General features: G+C 47.5%; 1 protein-coding gene across 2 annotated transcripts in view; it reads left to right on the forward strand.

Annotated features, from left to right (window-relative positions):
* ASIC2 (acid sensing ion channel subunit 2) overlaps window positions 1–22,574 on the forward strand; it is a 418,256-nt gene that overhangs the window by 351,071 nt on the left and 44,611 nt on the right. The gene's annotated exons all lie outside the window — the stretch shown is intronic.

The raw sequence follows: 22,574 nt of genomic DNA on the forward strand, positions 1-22,574 counted from the left end.
GGTGCCCGCAGCACGGAGCTTTTCCCAGTTGTTGACTCAGAGCCTGGATCTCTGCCAGCCCGGCGGGTGGGAACGGAGCCTCAGGCTGCAGATTTCGGCTGCCGTCTGATAGATCTCAGCCTGCAGATGAGCTGAAGGGCTCTTTTGAGGGTCTTGGAGTTCATGCATCTCGTTTTCTAGCTTGCAAAAGATTGGCCGTGCGTTGTTGCTGATATTTTTGATGCCTTCACCTTGCAGGTGGGTGCTGGCATCCACACACCGGAGCTCCTTGCTCCATTCTTCTTAGTGGGATTAATAAGCAGAGCTGAGGGATTTGAACCCTCACAGTTCAGCTGAGGAAGACCCAGTTTCTCTGCAGGCAACTTTGGGCATCTGTGCTTAAATAACCTTTTAAATAACCTATTACTTGGCCAAACAGCACACTTTGGAGCTGAGCTCTGTCCCTGGCAGCCCTTCTCAAATGGGTCTTTTTTATTAAAAGAAAAAAAAAAAAAGCAAAGAAAAACTGGGAGAAGGGTCTGTGCTTTTGCACGGAGTTTCTGTCCCTCCCTCCTCCCTGTGTGTATCATTCCTCTTCCTTTCCAGAAGCCACCAAGCTTAATGACTCAAATACTCCACACTAATTAATCCTTGGAAAGCCCACAAGTGAAAAGAAAAAAAAAAAAAAAAGGCATTGGCTTTTATGAATGTCCTAAGGAAAGGACAAACTGAGGACTAGAGGAAGCTCATTTTCGCCAGCTGCCCTGCCTCTGCAGAGCTGGGGAAAGATGGTGAGCTCCCAGCTCCAGCCTTGCAAACAGAGTCCTTCCCTGTTCCTTCCCCACATCCCCACATCCTTCCTCCATCCAGATTTGCATTTGACATGTGCCACACGTGTGCAGGTCTGGCTTCTTTGCCACCGTCCCCATTTGCAGAGAGGAATTGCTATTTGCTTTCCTTGGTGCCTAAGAGGCACGAAATGAAGCTGGAGGCTGTACTGACATCTGAGCCTGCGTGCAAAGGAAAGCAATGGGAAACCCACTGAGATTTGCTCAGTGCGTGTCACAGAAGCAGTGCATTTGGACCAGGGATGGGTTTTCCTGCAGGCTCTGCTCTTTGCAGCTGAGGGTTAATGAGACTACCAGGGTTATAAGGGCTATGAGGGGCTTTTCTTGCTGCTGCCTGTGCAAAGCAAAAGCTCTCAGCCCCTCTGTGCCTGGTGAGTAACAGGAACAGAAAGCACCGTCTCTGGGGAAACAGCTCCAGGTTCTTCCACTTAAGTGTGTCATTTGATCTGCTCTTACATCTACTTTGCAAATTCACGTCCTTCAATCCTTTAAACAAGCCCTCTGGTTTACCTAGCTGCTCTGTAGCACTGGGATGTTGTTATAACCCGGCCTTGCAGGCTCCTTATCCAACACTAAAGTGAGTGGGGATTTAATCTAGCAGCAATCAAACAAAACACCTGTGCATCTGCTCCCTGGTTGCCTTGAGGTCGGCCGCTATTTTGCTGTTAACACAAGGCTGTGCAGCATTTGCCTTTCCAAGCAAACTCCTACGCACGTCGCCTTGTGCACCAGCTCTCAGTGATGCTGAGTGCCAGAACCACAGACTGGCTCCATCCTCTCTGTTGTCTCTACTGTCCCCATCCTCTCTTACTGTCCCCATTGTCCCCATCCTCTCTCCTCTCTCCCCATTGTTCTCATCCTCTCTCTGCCATTCCCATCATCCTCATCCTCTCTCCAGTATTCCTGCTGGCCCCCACCTCTTTCCACTGATACCATGCTCTCTCTAGTGTCCTGAACATCCCCATCTTCTCCCCATTGTCCCCATCCTCCCTCTGCTGTCCTCAGTGTCCTCATCCTCTCTCTGCCATCCCCATCATCCCCATCCACTCTACACTGTCTGTGCTGCCCCCACCCTCTCTTCAGTGACACCATTCCCTCTCCACTGTCCCAGTCGTCCCTTTCTCCTCCCCACCAACCCCATCCTCTCTCTGCTATCCTCATTGTCCCCATCTTCTCTCCATTGTCCACATCCTCTATCTGTCATCCCTGTTCTCTCTCCATTGTCCCCGTCCTCTCTTTCTGTCTCCATCATCTCTGACCTGTCTCTGCAGTCCTCACTGTCTCTTGCTGTGTCTGTACTTACCATCCTAATCCTCTTTCCCCATCCTCCCTGCTATCCCCACTCTCTCCCTACTGTTTCTTCCCCTGCCCTGAGCTGGGAGCTGCACAGTTGGAGGACCCCCAAGGCCAAGGGCTGGGTGGGGGCTGTAGGCTGTGCAGAGCCCAGCAACAGCTCCAGAGATGTTGCACCATTACTTCATCACCCCTCAATGATGCAGCGATGATGTAGCTGCAAGAAGTCAAATCAAAATGCTCTTTCCCATGTATAATAAACATAATACATCATTTTTTGTTTCCCCCTCACTTCTCTCACCTGTCTACAAGAAGAAAAAAATAAATAAATCAGTTCCCTAGCAAGAAAGAGTGACATTTCTATTTTTAAAGGGCCATTTATAAATAGTGGCATTACTTCAGTCTTTTGCAGTGTGAGGGTGCAAACTGCCTCCCCGCAGAGCCCGGAGCTGTGCTGCAGCCCTCAGCCCACAGCCCTATTTGTGCTGCTCAGCCATGTTTCCTCCTGACCTATTTCTATGCATGTTTGTGATAAGCCCCAGATGTAACAGCACTCCGACGAGCTGCCAGACTAATAGATTTGCAAGGGAGGTTTTGACTTGTTTGCTAATAGCTCACCTGCGCTGCTGTTTGATACCTCTGTGAGCTCACCCTGTGCTGTGTGCAGCTGGGAATTCACCGCTTTTAATAACAGCAGGCTGAGAGCTGCTGCTTTGAGTCCCCAAAGCCTTCCTCTTGCCCTTGCTGTCAGGACGGAGCTGCTGTTGGCTCTGCACACTGCGGTGCTGCTAAGGGGTGAATTTATGGCAGCACCAGGAGCTCTGCAAGGTGCTGCACGGGAGCAAGGGGATGCAGCTCTGGGTGATGGGTAGCAGTGCTGGGGGTTGGAGACACGGTGAGGGGCACACAGAGCATTGCCCGCCCACCTCTGCTGCCACCACCCACAGCTGGATGTCTTCTTTCCAACTGCTGTGAGGTCTCGGTGCAATTTATTTGGCTGATTAAAAAGCAGAGCAGTGAGCACGTATCCGAGCTGTAGAAATACAGAGCTGAGCATGCTGTAGTGCTGGCTGTGCCGCCAGTTCCTGCTGGCTGGAGGGAAATGTGGAGTCAGGGCCAGATCCTGCCCAAGGGATACAGTATCTGGGCATGGTGAAGGTGGTTTGGGGAAGGACTTTGGGGATCTTAGTGGTCCTTTTCAACTTTGATGATTCTGTGGTTCTCTGCACAGACAGGGTGAGGTCTCAGGTTGGCAGGGCCAACACGGACAGGGTCCAAACTTTACCCCTTTCCATATAACAGAACAGATGTACATTTTCTCTCCCTGGAGTCTTGATTTCCTATGGGAAATAAAAGCCTGATGTTGGGTCTGGGCAGGGTTGGTACCTATAGCATCGATGTGCCACAAGCTGTGATTTGCAAGGAGCATTGGATGGATACATGGACAAAAGGACGTCCAAGACCTCAGCTGCTGTCTAAGCTTTGTGTGCTTTCCTTAAATTATTTTGGCCATTGTTGGAGTAAAAATAACAACCTCCCAGTCTTTATCAGTCCTCACAGATGCCAGAAGTCTCCTGCGAATTGCAACAGTGTCATGACTTAACCTGCCTTAATAACAGGCTGCAGTGATAAGGGAGGAAATTCCTCCCATTTGTTTATTCTCTTTTTCTTTTTGGCTTCTTTTCTGCCTGTTCTGTGGCTGAGTTTAATGCAGGTGGGTGACTGAGCGCTGCGACTCGTACAGAAACCACGTGCTGCAAGAGCAGAAGATTGATTCCCATCATTTCTGGCTCTTCTGGAAAGTCATTTCCATTTTCGGGTATCATCACAGGGACACAGAGGAGCTCTCCTGGAACAATAGAGAATGACCAGGAGAATGAGATGCAAATCTCTGGGGTTAACGTGGGAGGGATTTGCAGGTATTTGCATTTGGGCAGAACAGAATATCAGAGGGAGAAGGCAAAGTGGAAAAAAACGCAGTCAAGGAGAGGCTTTTGTAATTACATACTGGAGCTAAAGGTGCTGCTTGGGCATGGGAATGGGGAGTTTGGGCCCTCGAGCACATCGCAGTGGGGACATGGGAATGTCACGGATGTGCTGATGATATGAAGTTGGGAGGTTTGGTTGACAGCCTGAAGGCCGTGCTGCCATTCAGCAAGACCTGGACAGGCTGGAGAGCTGGGCAGAGAAAAACTGGATGAGGTTTAACAGAAGCAAGTGTAGAGTCTTGCATCTGGGGAGGAATAATTGCATGCACCAGTACAGGTTGGGGGATGAGCTGCTGGAGGGGAGCTCTGCGGAGAGGGACCTGGGTGTCCTGGTGGATGACAGGTTGCCATGAGCCAGCAGTGTGCCCTTATGGCCAAGAGGGCCAATGGCATCCTGGGGTGCATTAAAAAGAGCGTGGCCAGCAGGTCGAGGGAGGTGATCCTCCCCCTCTGCTCTGCCCTGCTGAGGCCTCATCTGGAGCACGGCGTCCAGTTCTGGGCTCCCCAGTACAAAACAGACAGGGATCTCTTGGGGAGTCCAGCGGAGGGCCACGAAGATGGTGAAGGGCCTGGAGCATCTCTGCTATGAGGAAAGGCTGAGTGAACTGGGTCTGTTCAGCCTTGAGAAAAAGATACTGAGAGGGGACCTGATCCAGGTCTATAAATATCTAAGGTGTGGGGGGCAGAATGGTGAGGCCGGACTCTTTTCAGTGGTGAGTGGAGACAGGACAAGGGGAAATGGCTGGAAACTGCAGCATAGGAAGTTCCGCACAAACATGCGCAAGAACTTCTTTACAGTGAGGTGACGGAGCACTGGAACAGGCTGCCCAGGGAGGTGGTGGAGTCTCCTTCTCTGGAGATGTTCCAGACCTGCCTGGATGCCGACCTGTGCGACCTGCTGTAGGGAACCTGCTTTGGCAGGGGGTTGGACTCGATGAGCTCTGGAGGTCCCTTCCAACCCCTACAATTCTGTGATTCTGTGATGACACCCAGGGCTGGATCACCAGATGTGGTCCTCCCTCTCCATCAGACCATGAACAGCAGCTCTCTGCTGGGCTGGGCTCTGAGCCATCGTGCATGATTCTAAATGCAAGGTGATTTCAGGGCATTGCCCTAAATCCATGTAGTTTATTATTGCTGTTTTTTTGTTCTGGGCTGGGTGGCACACACTGAGCCGCATTTGCTTTCACAATGTAATTTCCTACCCAGGGCAGCTGAGCTGCTGCTTGGTGCTGATTGCCCAGCAGTCACATCCCATGGTAATTGTTTGATGTTCTGCAAACATGCTCATCCCATCACAGGGTTGGGGATGGGCGAAGAAGGAGCAGCCCAGCCCTGCGCTGCAGTTTTTGGTGTTTCAGTGCAGAAGGGGAAAATGATGCTGTTTTGAGCTTATTGACCTTTACTGAAATTGTGATTTCCTACTAAATCTTGTTGAACGATGCTGAAAAACAGCTCTGTTTTATATTGAAGGAGTTCTGTCCCATCCAAAAGGCTGCAGCTCTGTTCTGCCTTTTTTTTTCCAGAGCATCTGTGTGGCTTAGAGCATATTTATTAATTTTCATTCGCTTCTGCATCATATAATCATCAGTACTTAAAACAGCAAAACGGACACGGATGTGGCTAAGTGACTCAATTAATCATGGGCTTCCCGTCCAGCTGTGGTTTACCAACATGACTTTCTTCACCTGCATTAAAATTTATTTTGAGGCAATTTTCAGACAGAGACTTGTTGAAGATTAGGTTGAATGGAGGAGATTGTGTCCCAATGGTGCTAATATAGGTCATTAGCCTCTGTGGTCACAGAATCATAGAACCATGGAACAGTTGGGTTGGAAGGGATGCTCAGAACAGGGATGCGATGGAGAAGAGAACTTTGAGCTGCAAGATAGTGGAATTCACTCTTTGCATTGCAAGAGCTTGCAAGTGTGTTTATCATTTGAGCTTAGGTTAAAAATAAGCAGAAAACAAAACTTGATTCAGCGTGAAAACCTGAGCGGCAAGCTGAAGCGTTGCATTTTGGGTTCACGGTATGGTTTTGGATTAACCATTCATGGTGTGGTTATGTCTTTCAGAATTCTCTTTGCAAAGAAAAAGAAGAGGAAAAAAAATGCCAGTTGTCCCCCTCAAAACCCTACGTAGTGCTGAACATTTTGCTTTTCCTCTGCGAGCCAAAAAGAAGGAGCTTTCCTTCACTGCCAGGTTTTGTGATTGGCCCAATAAAGTAACTGCCTAAAATCCCTTGTGTCCATGTAGGATCAGAGATGAGTGATGGACAGACTGCCATTTACTTTGCTTTCATTAAAAAAAAAAAAAAGAAGTGGGAAAAAGAGGAATATGCAAATTCCCACTAATTGCAGGCTCTGTTGTACCCCAATACTGAATGAATGTTTTGCCCTGAGTTGCTGCTGAGTTGAATGCGTTGTGTTTTATGGCTGTGGTTGCATGGGGAGGTGTGGGCAAAAAGTGCCTCAAAATGTGGGAGAGAGCAAAAAGGGAGACATCCTTACAAATAGAGAGCAGGAATGGGCAGAGCTGCTCGTGTTCTCCTGAGTTATAGGAGGATTTCTGCAGAAATTGCTGTAATGTTCCCCAGTGTGGAGACTCTGTCCTATATGGCAAAAGCAGAGAAAGACCTGGCTCCATCCAGAAGGCATCCCCTGCCTGCAGGGCTTTGCATATTGCAGAGGAGCAGTAGAGCAGTCCTGTGGGGCTGACCTTGACAACAGTCTGGGGCAGAGTAAGGCTTTATGGAGCTGCAGGAAAACTTTTGCTCTCTGTGCAGTTCTTTGCATTGCTTTATTTGCTTGTTGTGCTGAACCTGGCTGCCACGACATCTTGTTGTGCATAAGAACAGCCACTGAAGCCCCAAACATTGATGTTACAGGGGTCAATCTTTGCAATGCAAAGCATGAGGGAATCCGCGTTTTGCTTCGTGCCATCGGCAGCAGCAGGAAGAACTGAGCTATTGGGTATCCTGGCTGCTTTTGCAAGATTACCCCCCTGTCCCTGGGGGTAACCATCTCTCTGGTCTCCTCACTAGATGAGAATTTTGTCTGGGTTCCATTAAGAGGTGACTCATGGGAGTGCTGGGTATGCTCTCCTCTGGGAACCTGCAGTGCTTCCCCCACACAGAACTTCTTAAATATGAAATTTGCCTTAATCTCACTGCAGTCTCAACGCAGTTCTCCCTTCCTTCAGCCTCATTCCCAAATTTGCAGCCCAGCTGCCTTGGAGTTCTGCAACCCTAAGCCAGGTCGTTGCAAACTTGCCTGTGATGCTCTGAGATGCTTTGGTTTGCTCAGGGCTCCAAAACCCCATTCAAACAATTTGCACCTTACTGAGAGTCTGAGTAACTCGTGCAAAGTTCTTTTTTTATTATTATTTTTTTGCCTTTCAGTGGCATTAAATGCTGCAAAACAGAAAAGGAAAAAGCACACATCACTCATTCATTACTTTCCAAGTCACCACCTCTTTGATTTTGTCCGGAAGCTGAGGCTGCAACGACACTCCAGCCTTGCCATTAGAAATAAATGTGAGGTTTGAGAAAAGACCCTCTTTGGACCCTTGATAATTTCCAATGAGGGGTTTGTAAGAAGCTCCCTTTCTTACAGGAGGTTTGGGGCACCAAATATCTGTCTGAACTGTCAGCAGTGCTGCAAGACAGAAAGGAAATAAACAGCAAGAAAGTGTGAATCCTGCAGGTGCTACAGATACAGGTGCTGCAGGTGCATGGGTTGGTTGGGAAAAATCAATCCCTTAATTTTCAGGCAATGCTGGAGAAGGTTTTGAGCTTTAGAGAGAAGGATGCAGAAAGCTGCAGATGCCAGGGGTTGTTTGCATTTGGAAACTGATACTTTAATCATGTCTGGTGTTCTCCTTTGAATTCTGATTTAAACTCAGTGCTGAGGGAACTGGCAGCTACAGTGCTGAATAGAGGAAGGGGAGCAGGTTTGTGGCACGAAAATGGGGTTATTTACTTTTGAAGGCTTCTTTTCAGGATGGCATCAGACTTTCCTTAGTGGGAGGAACCTGCATGCTTTTGTTAAAGCATTCCTCAGCTGAAATCTCAGCTGAAGCCTCAGGCTGTCCTGCATCTGCTGCTGAGCCATTGCTGTAGAGCAGTGACTGCGTCAGACTGGGAAATGAAAGCTGGCTTTGGGACTGGGTGCAGAATTGCAATGGTTTGTGATGGTTTGGGGATGCTGCCTTCACTGAGAGATACTGAGGAGCTGAATGTAAAGGGTTTGTAAAGCAGAGATCTTGAGGGGCTGAAGGAGGGTCAGGAGAGCAGCTCGAGTATAGAGAGGGGATTGTCGTAGAGTCATGGAACGTCCCAAGTTGGAAGGGTCCCATATCATTGAGTTCAACTCCTCAGTGAACTCCCTGTCAATGGTCTCGAAGGCAGTGTGGCAAAGAGCAAAGGTGGGAGGTGAAGCACGGATAGATACGATGATATCTGGTTTTGGGTCGAAGTGACATTTCTCAGTACATCCACACCCAGGGTTTTTGGCTTCTGGAGGGGTCTGAAGGAGCTGCTGGAATCCAGGGGGTTCCACAGCCCAGTGCAGACAGAGCTGCAAGGCTGTGGACACATTTGGGCCGTTGGTCTCAGTCTGTCCTTGAGATCCCTCCTTGGAGAGCAACCACCGATGAGAAATTCCCAATGCCCTCACCTACCTCTCAGCCTTGCTGCTATAGGGGGACCTCCCTGTCCTGTAAGACCAATAGGTCCAAACCTGTTCCTCAGTGGGAAAATGAATCCTTTCCTTCAGCCGCGGGGTCCTGAAGCTGGGGGCTAAATGTGCTCCTCCCGCAGCTTGGAGCTCAGATGCCAGGCAGAAAATTGCTTATCCCCAACACTGTCGCTTCTCCCCTCCTCACCCTCTCCCGTGGGAAGCTGTTGCTTGCTCAGTGAGTTTTGATGCTGTTTTTTCTTCCTTTTTTTTTTTCTTTCCCCCAAACGCATCTTTCACTCATGCAAAAATCTATCACCCTGTTTTCCCACGACGCCTTGCTGTGCAGCTTTCAATCACCCCAAAGACAAGCTGCAGTATTAATATATCTCAGCAGACTTTGTGGATCCACATCTCTTGTAGGGAAATGAATTTAGTCTGCCTCTTGCCCAGCTCGTGCTTTTAAACTACAGATTAAATGCAGAGATGTCGCAGACCCGACCTGATGTGTGCCAGCCCGGGGTGGGAATTTCGGCTGCTTCTGGAGGGTGTTTTGCTGGGACTGTTGACAACTCAAGATAATAATAATAAGCTTCATTTTTGTACCATATTCTCTCCCATCCACAGGGCAATTTCATGCATTATTATGATTTCAGTGTTTGAGTTCATGCTGCAAGTGGAGAATTATGTTAGGATTCAGAGAAGCTCATTAGAGCCCATTAAAGCTCTCTGCGAGGCGGTTCTCCAGAATTAGAGGCTTTAACCTTGTTTGGTTAAAATTCAGAGCCCAGGGTGGCCGTTGACAGACTGGAAGGGATGGTTCACTCTGAGGTTAATGGACTTTATCCGTTTGTTCTAAATTCCCATCACTTCTTTGCTGGTTGATGGAGCTGTGCATGATGGAGCAATGGGGTGCTGTCACCAGGGATGGGACCAAGAGCTGCTCAGATGAGTTTGGCCATCCTGTACCTGTATCCTGTATTGTGCCTCCACCCTGCAATCTCTTTAAAACCTAAATCTCCACCCCAGGCAATGTCATGAGCTGTGTCACTTCTCATTTTGTGGTTATGCCCAGCTTTTAGCTTCAGCAAGTTAGAGCCTTTCTTCCCCTACCAACCACCTTTTAAAGACCCTTTAAAGACCCTATAAATCTCAGCTGGAAAACTGCAATGATCCCATATCCTTGGAGGCAGCCATTCGTCCCATCCAAGCTGTTGCACCCACACACACAAGGCCTCTTGCCATCATGGAATCGTGTACAGGGATGGTTTGGCTGTTGGGTGGTGACACATAACCAATGCTACCCAGGGGCTGCACTACTGAGCATCATTTGTACTGCCAGGAGCATAACTGGCGTAAATATATAAGCAGATTTGGGCAGTGATTGTAGTTGCTGTATTTTTAGCATACATTGAAAAGGGATTTGGGATTAAGGGCCTCATCCTGTGGGCACCCAGGCAGCAGCAGATGGGGGTAACCGGAGCTGCAGCAGAAGGTCGCTGTGGGGATGGGATCATGCAAAATGAGTGACATGGCTGAGGTCAGGGGGAGGCAGGAATGGAGGTAGGTGACAGTCTTGTGGCTTTTAAGCCCGTGTTCAGGTGGATTAGGGTGACATCAGGTGTCTGTGTCAGTTGGGTTCAACTTCCAAGGCTGCTTTGCATGGCCTCGAAGTCTATTCCTGCTCGCTGCCCCAAGGGGAAGCTGGCAGTAGGCTCACTCCTGCATTTGAAGGAGGGGAAAGAATTCAAAAAGAAGCAAAACAACTTCTTTTTGCCCAATGATAAAGAAGATCAGGGCTTGAGTTTGCTCTAAGGGGCTAAGATGAGTATCTGAAATTTGGCAAGGAAAATGATACATCCCCAAGAGACCTGCCTTCAGAGGAGCGGACCAGAGAGCTTCTGAGATGCTCCTGCTGGTGTGTAGGTGGTGGGACAGCAGGAGGGCTCCGTGTTCCCATGTTCCTGAGCTCTGGGGCTTCATTTTGGGACTGCTTCCCAGCAGTATGCATACGAAACGTTGGCAGCCCTGTTTGTCACCTTGCTTAGAGAAATCTCAGGTGAGGAACAGGAAAGCAAGAAACAGCAAGAAAGCAACTTGTCTGGAGCATTCATCACAGCTGTGCCTGAAGGGATGATTTGTCAGCGGGCTGAGCAGCCATGGAGGGGAGCCATGTGCTCACCTGTAAGGGGGAACATCAGTTCTTGGACTCGAGTCACTGTCAAGATCTATGGGGACAGTGGTGTTGGTGCCATTCTGGGGTTCTGTCCACCCCCAGCTGTGCTTTAGGCAGGGTGGTTTGGTCCAACAGGCAGTCCCATAGCAGATCTCGTCCAAAATGAGGATAAATATGGATTCGTAGGTGCTGGTAAGAGGGATGGGGCACATAGCAGCCTAGGGGTGGCATTGGGGTGGATAAAATGAAGTTTTCATGTATCTCCTATAAAAGCATTCAGATTTATTAGGGTTTTATATTACAAATTGTATTATATTATTTATATTTTATTAGGTTTTTATTGGGGTGTAAGGAAAGCTTTTCTACCCCTCCAAGAAAGCCTCAGACACACTGAATGTTGCAGCATGGTTACAGCCCAGCTTTCCTTTTCCAGGGACTCCCTGTGCTGAGAAGGAAAAGTATGCTGGCTGTTTCCTCTGCACCTGGGAATTGCTGCTGAGGTTCTTGCAATGCCATGATGTGCCAAATCACTTCCTAAGAGAATAACAACCAAGAGGCCAGGGTGCCAGTGCTCTTGATTATCTTTCTGCCTTAACTCACTCGTGTATGGGGTTAGCAAAGGAGCTGGGACTTGAATTCTAAAGCAGGTTGACTCATTCCCAGTGCTTATGGCAATAATTTGGCTGACAGAAGCCAGGCATTGCCTTGGCAGAGGGTCCGGCTCTGAGGTCCCCACCCCACAGCTCAGTGTTGGGCCTTAGTTCAAGTCAGGGGCAATGGGAATAGAAGCAGAGCATGGACATGGTGGGGATGGGTTGGGGTTGGACTTGGTGATCTTAGAGGCTTTTTCCAGTGTGAATGATTCTATGATTCTATGGTTTTCTTGCTCGTGTCTGGAGGAAGAGCTTCTTGTTGTGTATCTCACAACTGTGGGGCAGAGTGGAGGCCATAAGGACCTACACATTGTGGGGTATAGGGCAACAAGTGCTCGAGGTTTGTTGTTCTTGGTTGTAATACAATAAAACACTGAATCTATCCCATCCTCACCCAGTGCATGCACATGAGGGTTATCAAAAGGTCCTTAGACATCAGTGTGCTTATCTCAAAATCCACTGACCCAGATAAGGTGGTCATTAACACTGATTAGCTAATGAGAGCTCATCAGTGTCACAAAGAATGGGCAGTGTGATCCTAACATGGAGGAGCAGTGTGTGGGGGCCCTCTGGCAGCAAGCATCCCGTTATTAAAACGAGAACACCAAGTTAAACTTTCTGGACAAGTCTCCTAATTAGTAGCCTTATTTTTAATTATTGTTGTTATTAATAGGTGAACGATAATTAAGATGTTTATTTTTTCCCAGTAAGGCAGTCAGCTGTTTGAATTGAAATGCAATAGCAGGGCACCAGGTTGTGAGGGATTGCTTCTTCCACAAAGGGCAGCGAAAAGCCTTTAAGGTAATTGCAAATTCTGTAAACCTCACAGAGTCTGATCCCAGCCCTGGAGGAGAGCTGTAGTTTTCAGGGGGTCTGCATGGTTTGGGGGATCCTTTCCTATGGGATGGCTGTGTTGTGCTGAGCACACAGCATACAGAATCATCTCTGCAAAGAGCTGTAGGTTTAGGAATGGGGAAGTTGGCCAGTTTTATGGAGGGGAACTGCTGGAGCTGGAGGCTTGCACATCCCTGACCACAGAAATGCAGATTTTGGAGAAGGGAAGCTAAAAATATCAGCATTAGCACTGCTAGGCCTCTATTCCCTCATTGTGTATTGAAATATCTCCTTTCCCTACAACTTGGCATTTTGCCTCAGAGATGATGCAGCGCCGAGTGGAATTGATTGCAGAACTTGGCATGAGATGAAGGGTGCAGGATTTCATAGAATCATAGAATCATAGAATCACTAAGGTTGGAAAAGACCTAAAAGATCACCCAGTCCAACCGTTCACCTATTCCCAATAGCTCCTACTAAACACTTGATTTTCACACTTGATGTGCATGCTTGAAGTCTCACGAGATTTCCACACTGAAAAGCAAGCAAAATAAATGCAAAAAGCAGGGATTTCTTCAACAGGAAACCCTTGTGAGCCCCATCTCAGCTGCGGGAGAGCAGTGGCTGCTCATAGAACCATAGAACCATAGCATGGCCTGGGTTGAAAAGGACCACAGTGCTCATCCAGTTCCAACCCCTGCTATGTGCAGGTCACCAACCAGCAGCCCAGGCTGCCCAGAGCCACATCCAGCCTGGCCTTGAATGCCTGCAGGGATGGGGCATCCACAGCCTCCTTGGGCAACCTGTGCCAGTGCCTCACCACCCTCTGGGTCGAAAACTTCCTCCTAATATCCAACCTAAACCTCCCCTGTCTCAGTTTGAAACCATTCCCCCTTGTCCTGTCGCCATCCACCCTCATGAACAGCTGTTCCTCCTCCTGTCTACACATCTCAGCCTGTGTTGCCATCATCCTGCAGCCTGCTGGAAAGCAAATGGTGATAAAGCACTGATAAACCCAACAGTAACCCCAACAATGGTTTTCTGAACCAATCAAACCATCCCTACATCCCTAACTGACGAGGCAGAGGGATAAAATACAACTCCCAAGCAGCCCAACAGGCTCTTGAAAAGCAAGGCTTGAGAAATCATATTGCTCTTATGGCATATGGCAGTTTTCTGCATGTGCTCTGCAGGTTGCATCAGAGAGGCTGATGTCTGATGTCCCCCCACTGTCCCCATCCGGTCTGCTGGTTGTTATCTGATTGATTCTCTCGAAGTGAAGCTCTTTGCCTTGTTCTCTGCTTGTGTGTAGCTTGCATTGCATTGTATCATGCAGAAATTGGAGTCTGAGCCCTCCTGAGCTTAGGGCTCAGTGTTAATTTCCCCATCCTTAGTTAAAAAGCAGTGTTGAAAAAAAAAAGACAGAAATAAAGGAGAAGCAAACATCATTACTGCGTCCTTCATTAGTTTAAATCACGTGCTTCGCTTCCAAGCATCAGTCAGATTGTCTGCTTGATAGAGACAGGTTTGGAGCTGCTGTGCATCATGTCCATCTCCCAGTGTCGTCGATTTTCACTTTATTCTCTGGATAGTCACCTTAATGCACTGATTTCAAGAGAGAAACCCATCCTTCACCCCCTGCTGGAGTTGCAGTCGCCCCATGTCCCAGCAGGCACAGGCTCAGCTCTGCTTGCTTTCCAGTTCAGTTTTACTCATGTGGGCTCGGCTGGCTGCCTCTGCAATTTGTAATTTGCTTCAGCGCTGGCCCTGTTATCACGTTACCAACAATAAGCTTTCAAACTGTCAGCCCCTGCTTTGCTGGTAATAAAATATGTTGCAAATAATGCAGCCTTGCAGGGTGGCCACACAGTCTGAGAAATAACCTGACACGATGCCTAACAGAATTACAAGGTGTGGAGGGAATTGTGACCCGAGATGTTTCTCTGGGGAAGCTTATTTTTTAGCATTTGCAATGGCTATGGTTGTTCTTAACGTGTGCTGCTTTACTTTTAATTGGCTAATAATCAATCCCTGGTCATGAACGGGGGATACATGACATATCCTTATGCTTGAATACTATGGGGAGTTCTCATTTGGTTTCATCTCCAAGAGTCCCTCTTTCCTGCATCGCTTTTGGCTCACACTCTTGTTGATGAGCAGGACACCTCTGTGTCCCGGAGCCAATCCTTTCCCTTCTCTTTGTTCTTTCAGCCCTCCTTGGTGAATGGTCCCTGTCACAGCGTGTTGTGTTTTCAATGTCTGTTGGTGTGCCATGTGTTACTTGGGGCAGCTTGTCTCCTAGTGGCTCCTGGCTGATGCTGGACCTGCTCAGAGGGAGTGGGACAGATTTCTTCGAGAGAGAGTGTAGATGCAAGTGGTACAGCTGCCCAGGGGGTTGGGGGAGCCCCATCTGTGGAGGTCTTCAAGGAACGTGGAGATGTGGCACTGAGGGACATGGTCAGTGGGCATGGTGATCACAGAATCACAGAATCACAGAATCACCCGGGTTGGAAGGGACCCCAAGGATCATGTAGTTCCAACCCCCCTGCCTAGCAGGGCCACCAAACATACACATTCAGATCAGGTTGCCCAGGACCCCGTCCAACCTGGCCTTGAACACATCCAAGGACGGGGCATCCACAACCTCCCTGGGCAGCCCGTTCCAGGGCCTAACCACTCTCCTTGTAAAGAACTTCCCCCTAACATCCAACCTAAATCTTCCCTCCTTCAACTTGGATCCATTTCCCCTAGTCCTGCTATTGTCAGCCCTTTTGAAGAGTTTACTCCCCTCCTGGGTGTAGGTTCCCTTCAGGTATTGATAGGCTGGGTGGAGTTGGTGATCTTGGAGGTCTTTTCCAACCTTCATGGTTCGATGACCTGTTGGCCAAGACTCACGAAGCTGCTGAGCTCCTCCTGGAAGAGTTGTTCAGGCACATATGAAATGAAGAGGTGATCTGAGACAGCTAGCACAGCTTCACCAAGGGCAGAGCATGCCTGACCAATCTGATGGCCTTCTGTGATGGAGCCACAGCATCAGTGGGCAAAGGAAGAACAACTGATGTCATCTACGTGGATGTCTGCAAGACCTTCAGCATGGTCCTGCACCACATCCTTATCTCCTTATCTTGCACTGAAGTTCTGCAGGTAGCCATGAATACACGGGGTGATAGCAACAAGTGGTTTGGGATGGAAGAATGAGCTGTCATTGGTGCAGCCCACAGCTAGATTAGTGAAGCTGCCTTGGTGGAGAATTACCCCTAGGTAAGCAATGGGAAATTCTTAAAACGTGACTTCAGGAGAAAACGTCTTATGGACATTGCCACATCCTCCCTTTGCTCCAAAGAAGGGTTAGGGAGGGTTTTAGCCACTTGTGTGAGGCTCATTTTTCCTTATATTTTCCCTGTGTTTTGGGATTTGGCTTGCTGGGATTCACTTGCCAGTGTTTATAAGAAGTTCTCTCTTGAAGTCGCGTTTTAGGTTTCCCATTGCTCATCATTAGTCTGACGTGTAGTTTGGGTGATAGTTCTTTTACTTCCAAGTGCAACATCCCTTGGAGCCCTCCTTTCATCCCCATTTTGCTCCTGAAAACATTTCTGCTGCAGTCAAGCTTTACCTCCTTCTCCAGGAAACCCCTCACTGCAGCAGCTTTGCAACCCAGGAGTGCCAGGCACTGCAAACCTTGCAGCATGCTGACCTGCAGCAATATTGCAAACCCTGTGGCACATCTGCTTCTTGCAGCTGCCAGCCTTATGCTTGCTCAACTCCAGATCCCCTTTTTGGTGGGTCTGATGTAAAAATACCTCGAAAGCCCACTGAAAATAGCTGTGAAATAGACTTTCTTATTGATGCCACTAAGGAAATAGACCTGCCTGCATTGCATGTGCAGGGTGTCGTCAGGAATGCAAAGTGCTTTGGAATGGTGAGAAGAAAAATCTTTATCCCATGAGTGGTAAAGATCCAGGCCTTTTAGTAGTTAGTGTCAAATTAATTACGGAGTAAAGCCTTTACATTTCAGAGCAGCTGGTTTTTACATTTTTAGAGCTGAATTTTGTTCCTGATTACTGAAGGCTTACTCCTGCGAAGCAAACCGTAAAATAAGACCAGGGGAAAGTTGTTAAGGGAGTCATGATATCTGTAATTCCAGGCGTTGTGCACACTGAGAGGGCTGTTCTTCTAGTTTTCCTGTAGTTGGTATTTCCTCCCAGCTGAAACTTTTCTCTTGTGCTTTAGGAGGACAGGAGCCAATGCACACTGCCAATGCAAAGAGGGGGTAGATATGGAGACGTCGTCCCATGGAGTCGCTTTTGGAAGCCTTTGCACTGTGCTTTTGGGCTTGTTTATGCTTGGCTGAATGGATACTGCCATCATTGATGGCACCTGGGCTTTGTCAGAACACTTTTGGTTGCTGTTCTGGGGACTGAAGCTGAGCTAAATAGGAGTGAGGCCAAAGTGATGCTGCTGAGGGACATCCCAGGAATTGTTTGAGTATAAAAATAGTTGTATGCTGAATGCAAATTCTCAACATTTTGCATTATTGCCATCTTCTGGCTCTGTGGGCTGGTGGGTTTTTGCCATGTATAACGCTGCAGCATTTGATGAAATTAATGACTGGTAAATTTGAAACAAATAAGAATAGGAATAGAATCATAGAGCCATTAAGGCTAGAAAAGTCCTCTAAGACCACCCAGTGCAACCACTGACCCATCATCACCATGCCCACTAAGCCATGCCCATTAACCTTGTCCCATTTGTTCTTATCTCCTATGGCTCTGGTTTGTCTCTGGTTCAGACTGTCAGGTTTGTGTCTCAAACCACAGAGCTGGTGGGGCATAATTGGAATAGGTTTTACACTAATTAAAGAAATAAGAGCCCAGCTTTTAAATGTAAAGGATCATCCAGTGTAGTGGTAGGTTGTTGGTTAAGGTAGTATGGTTAGATTGCATTTGGACTTGATGATCTTGAAGGTCTTTTCCAACCTGGGCAGTTCTGTCATTCTATGATCCCATCCATCATCTTGGAAGCAATTGAAAAAGCTCCATGAGGACAAAAACCAGACAGTTGCTTGCCCTGGGATATTTATGTTGGACCCAAAACTGCAACTGAAAAGTCAGAGCACACCAAATTGTTGTGCATGATAACCAGCATAGAGCCATGGGCTCCTTGAGGCAGCCCAGCACTGTGGGCTGGAAATGTGTAGTTGGGTGCTGCAGCTCCCATCCCTTGGACTGAGAAATCGTATGTACCCATAAAGAGCTTTGAGTCCCCCTCTCTTTGCTGTGAAACCATGAAGATTTAGCTGACAGACACCGAAGCATTTTGGTAGTAAGTGATTGTAAATAGACGTAAATATGGCTGCACCATAAATATGTGTGTTGTTGTTAAGGATGGATGCACAACAGGCTGCCTGGTCCCTTGTGCCCTGTTACTTGGTGTGTTGGCTGAATGAAGTGGTCTCCCTGCCTTCCTCCTGCCCTGCTGCAGTGATGGAGTTGGATAGCCCTGGAGCAGTGGTTATATATTCTTCATTTCTGCAGTTGCAGTTCTGTTGCATCCACTCTCCTTGGTTTCTAAGGCATCACACTGCTTGATTTTCATTTGTTTTGGTTTTCCTTTGCACTTTCTCTGCATTTTGCATCTTTTTATCACTTTTTTTTTTTTTTTTTTTTTCCTTTTAACATGCCCCAGATCATTGCTGCAGCTGCATGCACGTGACCTGAGGGTTTGATTGATTCCCTTGGCTGTGCTGATCAGAGTTCTCATGGCCCCACGCAGTGCTGTGCTTGGGCAAATAACAAATAGCGGCTATCAAACCTCTCGCTGAATCAGCTGTTTCAGCAGTAATTTAAATTAATGGCCTAAATGAGGTTAATCCTCGTGCCAAAGGAGGCCTGCACTGTGGATGTTGGGTGAGGGTGGAGGGTACAAAATAGCAAATAATTTATTTGCTGTTGAATTTGTTAAGCAGTGGTGCTAAGGCAGAAATGCATTTGTGTCACTTGTTGTGTTGGCTCTGCCAAACTCCTTAGAAGTTCACAGAAGGAAGATTTGACTTCTTATAGAAAGAGCAGAAAGATTTTACTTCCTACAGACAGCAAAGAGGAGCCATGGTTGCTAATTTTTCTTTTTACAACAAATTTCACCCTGGATTTCAAGCATGGGATTTTGTATATCCTTCTAGCAACAAGTGTCTGTGCAGTGCTGTGCTTCTCTGCAGTGTCCCGTGCAGTTTAGATGGACAGATCCATCCCTGAGAAATAGATGTTTGGGTGCAATAAATCTTGCCCATGGTCAACCATAGGCTTAAAACAAACTTAATCTTGTCCTACATCTATCTGCACCGATACGTGTCATTTGCTTTAGAAGATGAGTCATGGCCAGGAAGGTTGTAATTGCATTGATTACGGATTGAAAGAAATCACATTTTGCCTAATTACTAACCTGATTCATCTCACTCCCATAGCCCTTTTTTACCAATCCACATGCTATGTTTTCCCATGGGAGGTGAGGCACAAGGACTGCCCATCCTGCCCATCACTGTACGTGTGCGATGGGAGTTGCTTTGCTGCTGTGAGTGATAGGGAATGGTTTTGCATGCATGAGTGATGGAGAATGACTTTGCTTGCTGTGTCTATCTGCACTGGAGAGCACTGGGGCATTGCCAGTAGGTCTACATGCAGCCAGTGAGTGTGGAAAAAAAGCACACCATGCACACAGCTGCTCCGAAGTTTGCTCTTCTGAATAATGCAGCCATCACAAGGGAGCCAGAAACAGTGCTTGTGCTAACTTTTGAGTATTGCTAACTAAAGTGCTTGGGATTGCATGGCGGAAATATCTTTCTCAATTGACTGTAGAAGACGTTTGAGATCCTGAGCAGTCATGTTCTGAATTACAGCTTGATTGTATGGCAGGGAAAAACTACAGTGCAGATCCCTCGGTGCCTGGTGAGCATCGAGTGATGTGGGGCATAGAGCCATGTAGCCAAGGAAGGTCTTTATCCTTGTCTGAGCCACAGTTGGGGATACTTTGCTTTTCCTCATGCCCCAAATACTTCACTTCAGGCAGAAGTTGTAAATACTCAGGGCTCTAAGTGGTAGATGCCTCCCGGGGCTTCAAGCTTCACTGGTACAGAAAAATGCTGTTTTCAGTCCGGTGTTCAGTGCTTATCTCCTTTGCCTGGGGATGATGGAGTGGTTTCTGCTTTTTCTTCAGAAGAATCATGATATTAGGTGGTCCCACTGGCAGCATTTGAAGCTTTTTGTCCTTTTCATGTGGCTGGCACTTCCCTTCCATGCACTTTGCAGACAGCAGTTGTAACTGCGTGATCCTTAAGTTCCCTTCCAACCCAACCACTCCATCATTCTATGGTTCTGCAATTTTTACAGTCCCTTCCAAACCAACCACGCCATGATCCCATGATTCTATAATCCTCAAGGTCCTTTCCAACCCAAACATATCTTGATTCCATGGTTCTGTGATCCTTAAGGTCTCTTCCAACCCAACCATTCTGTTATTTTATGGTTCTGAAATCCTTAAGGTACCTTCATACCCAACCGTGCTGTGATTCTATGGTTCTGTGATGCTTAAGGTCTCTTCGTACTCAACCATGCCATGATTCCACGGTTCTATGATCTTTAAGGTCACTTCCAACTCAACCATGCTGTGATTCTTTGGTTGCCATCGGTTGTAGCTGTATTTCAATCCTGGAGTTGCAGCTGCTTCCATACTGGAGACTGAGTTGTGCTGCAGCTCAGGAGGGAGTTCAGCAAGGCTAATGAAGAACAATTCATTAAATGAATCAGTAGGGAGAAATTAGGAAGACAGATTGCAATTATTATCCAAATGAATCCTGGCCTTCAAGCCATCTGCTGGCACCTGCTGAAAGACCCTGGAGCTCCCAGTGCTGAGCTGCTGGTGCAGGAACGGACAGCACTGCTGAGGTGATGCTCCCAAGGAGGAGCGGGTGCACCGAGGCATCCACTTTTCTCCTCTTTCCACACCATCTGCTGCTTCCCGAGGGCATTGCCCAGGTTTTTCCTGTTGTCTGACCTCGCTCAACCCGAATCCAACGCTATCAGCATCCCAGTCTGGCGTGTCTCAGGTTGCTGACCTCGATTCACCCACACATTCCTGCACACTGATGGCCCTGTGGCTCTGCTGAAGCATTGATTTTCATAGGATGTGAAAATTTTATTTTTTTTTAAGTAGAAATTGAGTAATACTGCAGTCTTTTAAAACAAAGCTGAAGACCTAGTGCTATGCAGGAAGGACCCCTGGATATTATTCTGCAAAATAGGTCTCAGAAGGTGGTATTTAAGAGAAATTCATGGTCTGATTGGTGCTCATGTGGGATATGAGCTTTTCTGGAAGTGTGCAAATGTTGTTCTCTACTGCTGACAGATTATGGTCCGGTGGGATATAGCTCCTCTCGCGTTGTTGTGTTTTGGTTTGTTAGGGTGGAAGTAATCAGGGATTGATGGGGATCAAAGAGAGGGTAACAGTTTCCTCAGTTTATGGACCAGCATAATTCTCAAATATTTGGAGCTTCACCATTATACTTTATTACAGCACTATATTTCTTTTTAAATATCCACTCAACTAGTGCTAAATTGCAGTGATTGCTGCAGAGGTGATTTATGCTAGCTATAAGGACCCTCCAGAAGTACTCACCATTCAAACAAATGCTTGCACCAATATGCCATTACAGGGAGAGGCTGATTGCACAAATATGAAGGAAATGACAACATTTCATAGTGAGTGCAACATGCCAGCCTGCAATGCCTCTGTTTAACTATTCTTGAAGGGTAGAATATGGGGGTATGATCTGCCATCCGCTGGGTAACATGTAATGCCATCCTATAAAATAAATTCTAAAAAGAACTGGTCCTGCCCAGTAGCAAAAGCTGGTTTTGAAAGCAGAGATCTTTGCATTAGGAGTGTTATATGTTGTATAGTGGCTTGTCAGCAACTATTACATTTGGGTTACCGGCTCCTAGTTTGTAAAAGGAATAGCACTAACGCTCACACAAGACCATCATAGCCTCAGGCAGTATCTGGGACTTCAATAACTTCTTCTTTAAAAACAGCAGCCTTGTAGGAGAGCAGAGCTGACATCCCTGCTGCTCCTGTACAGCTGGATGGGAACAGCGCCCAGAGGGGTGCGGGCAGACATCGAACCCATTTCCACAACGCATCTCCCTGCCTCGCCTGGCAGAGCTGCTTGACAGCCCCGCTGGGATGTCACAGTCTTGGAGGCCGAAAGGAAAACCCTGTCCTTGTAAACACGTCTCTGACAACTTCTGTGGTGCTGCTTCCCGGCGCTCCGTCCCCATCACTCTTGGCTGCCGCGAGATTAAACCTGACACCACGAAGGATGGATGATATTTTTTGCTTGTCTGACATACTTCTCTGCCAGCTTTCTGATAATACAAAACAAACACAGATTTAAAGAGAAACCCACGTCTGCTCTTAAAAGGGGGGAAGAGGACAAAATATTGAATGATTTCCCCTCTCCCCCCCTCCGAGTTTGTGTTAATCTGCACCTTGTGGTTGACCATCTGAATCTTATTCTGAATAGTGATTCTGTGTTGTTTTTTTTATTCCCCTGGAGTTTTTATAAACATTACCCCCCCTCAGTGAAGAGAGTGAGAGTGCTGAAGTGTGTCTCCAGCTGAAATGAGCCTCGTGTGTCCTCTGCCCTCCTGGCATCTTCATGACCTGAAGGTTTCTCTGCATGTCTCTGAGACACAGCGAGAGACATTGCTGTAAAGCCCAATTTTAGAGCACAGTTTGTTGGATGGCTGGAATAATGCAAGCTTGTGTCTTTCTGCTGTGTCCCAGTGTTGTTCCCTGCTGTAGGGCCATGCTTTTGGCATGGGAGTTGAGGTGCCCTGAAGAACATCCTTGGAGACACCACCAAGGACAAGAGGTAATGGCCTTGTGTTGCCAAGGGAGGATCATGTTGAATATTTGGAAAAATTTATTCTCCTAAAAGTGGTAATTCATTGACACAGGCTTCTCAGGGAGGTGGGGGAGTCACTGACCCTGGTGGTGTTCAAGGGCTGTTGAGATGAGGGATATGGTTAGTGATGGAGTGGGTTGGAATTGGACTATATAATTTTAGTGGTCTT

This window comes from Lagopus muta, chromosome 25 (genome assembly GCF_023343835.1).
Source record: "Lagopus muta isolate bLagMut1 chromosome 25, bLagMut1 primary, whole genome shotgun sequence".
NCBI lineage: Eukaryota > Metazoa > Chordata > Aves > Galliformes > Phasianidae > Lagopus > Lagopus muta.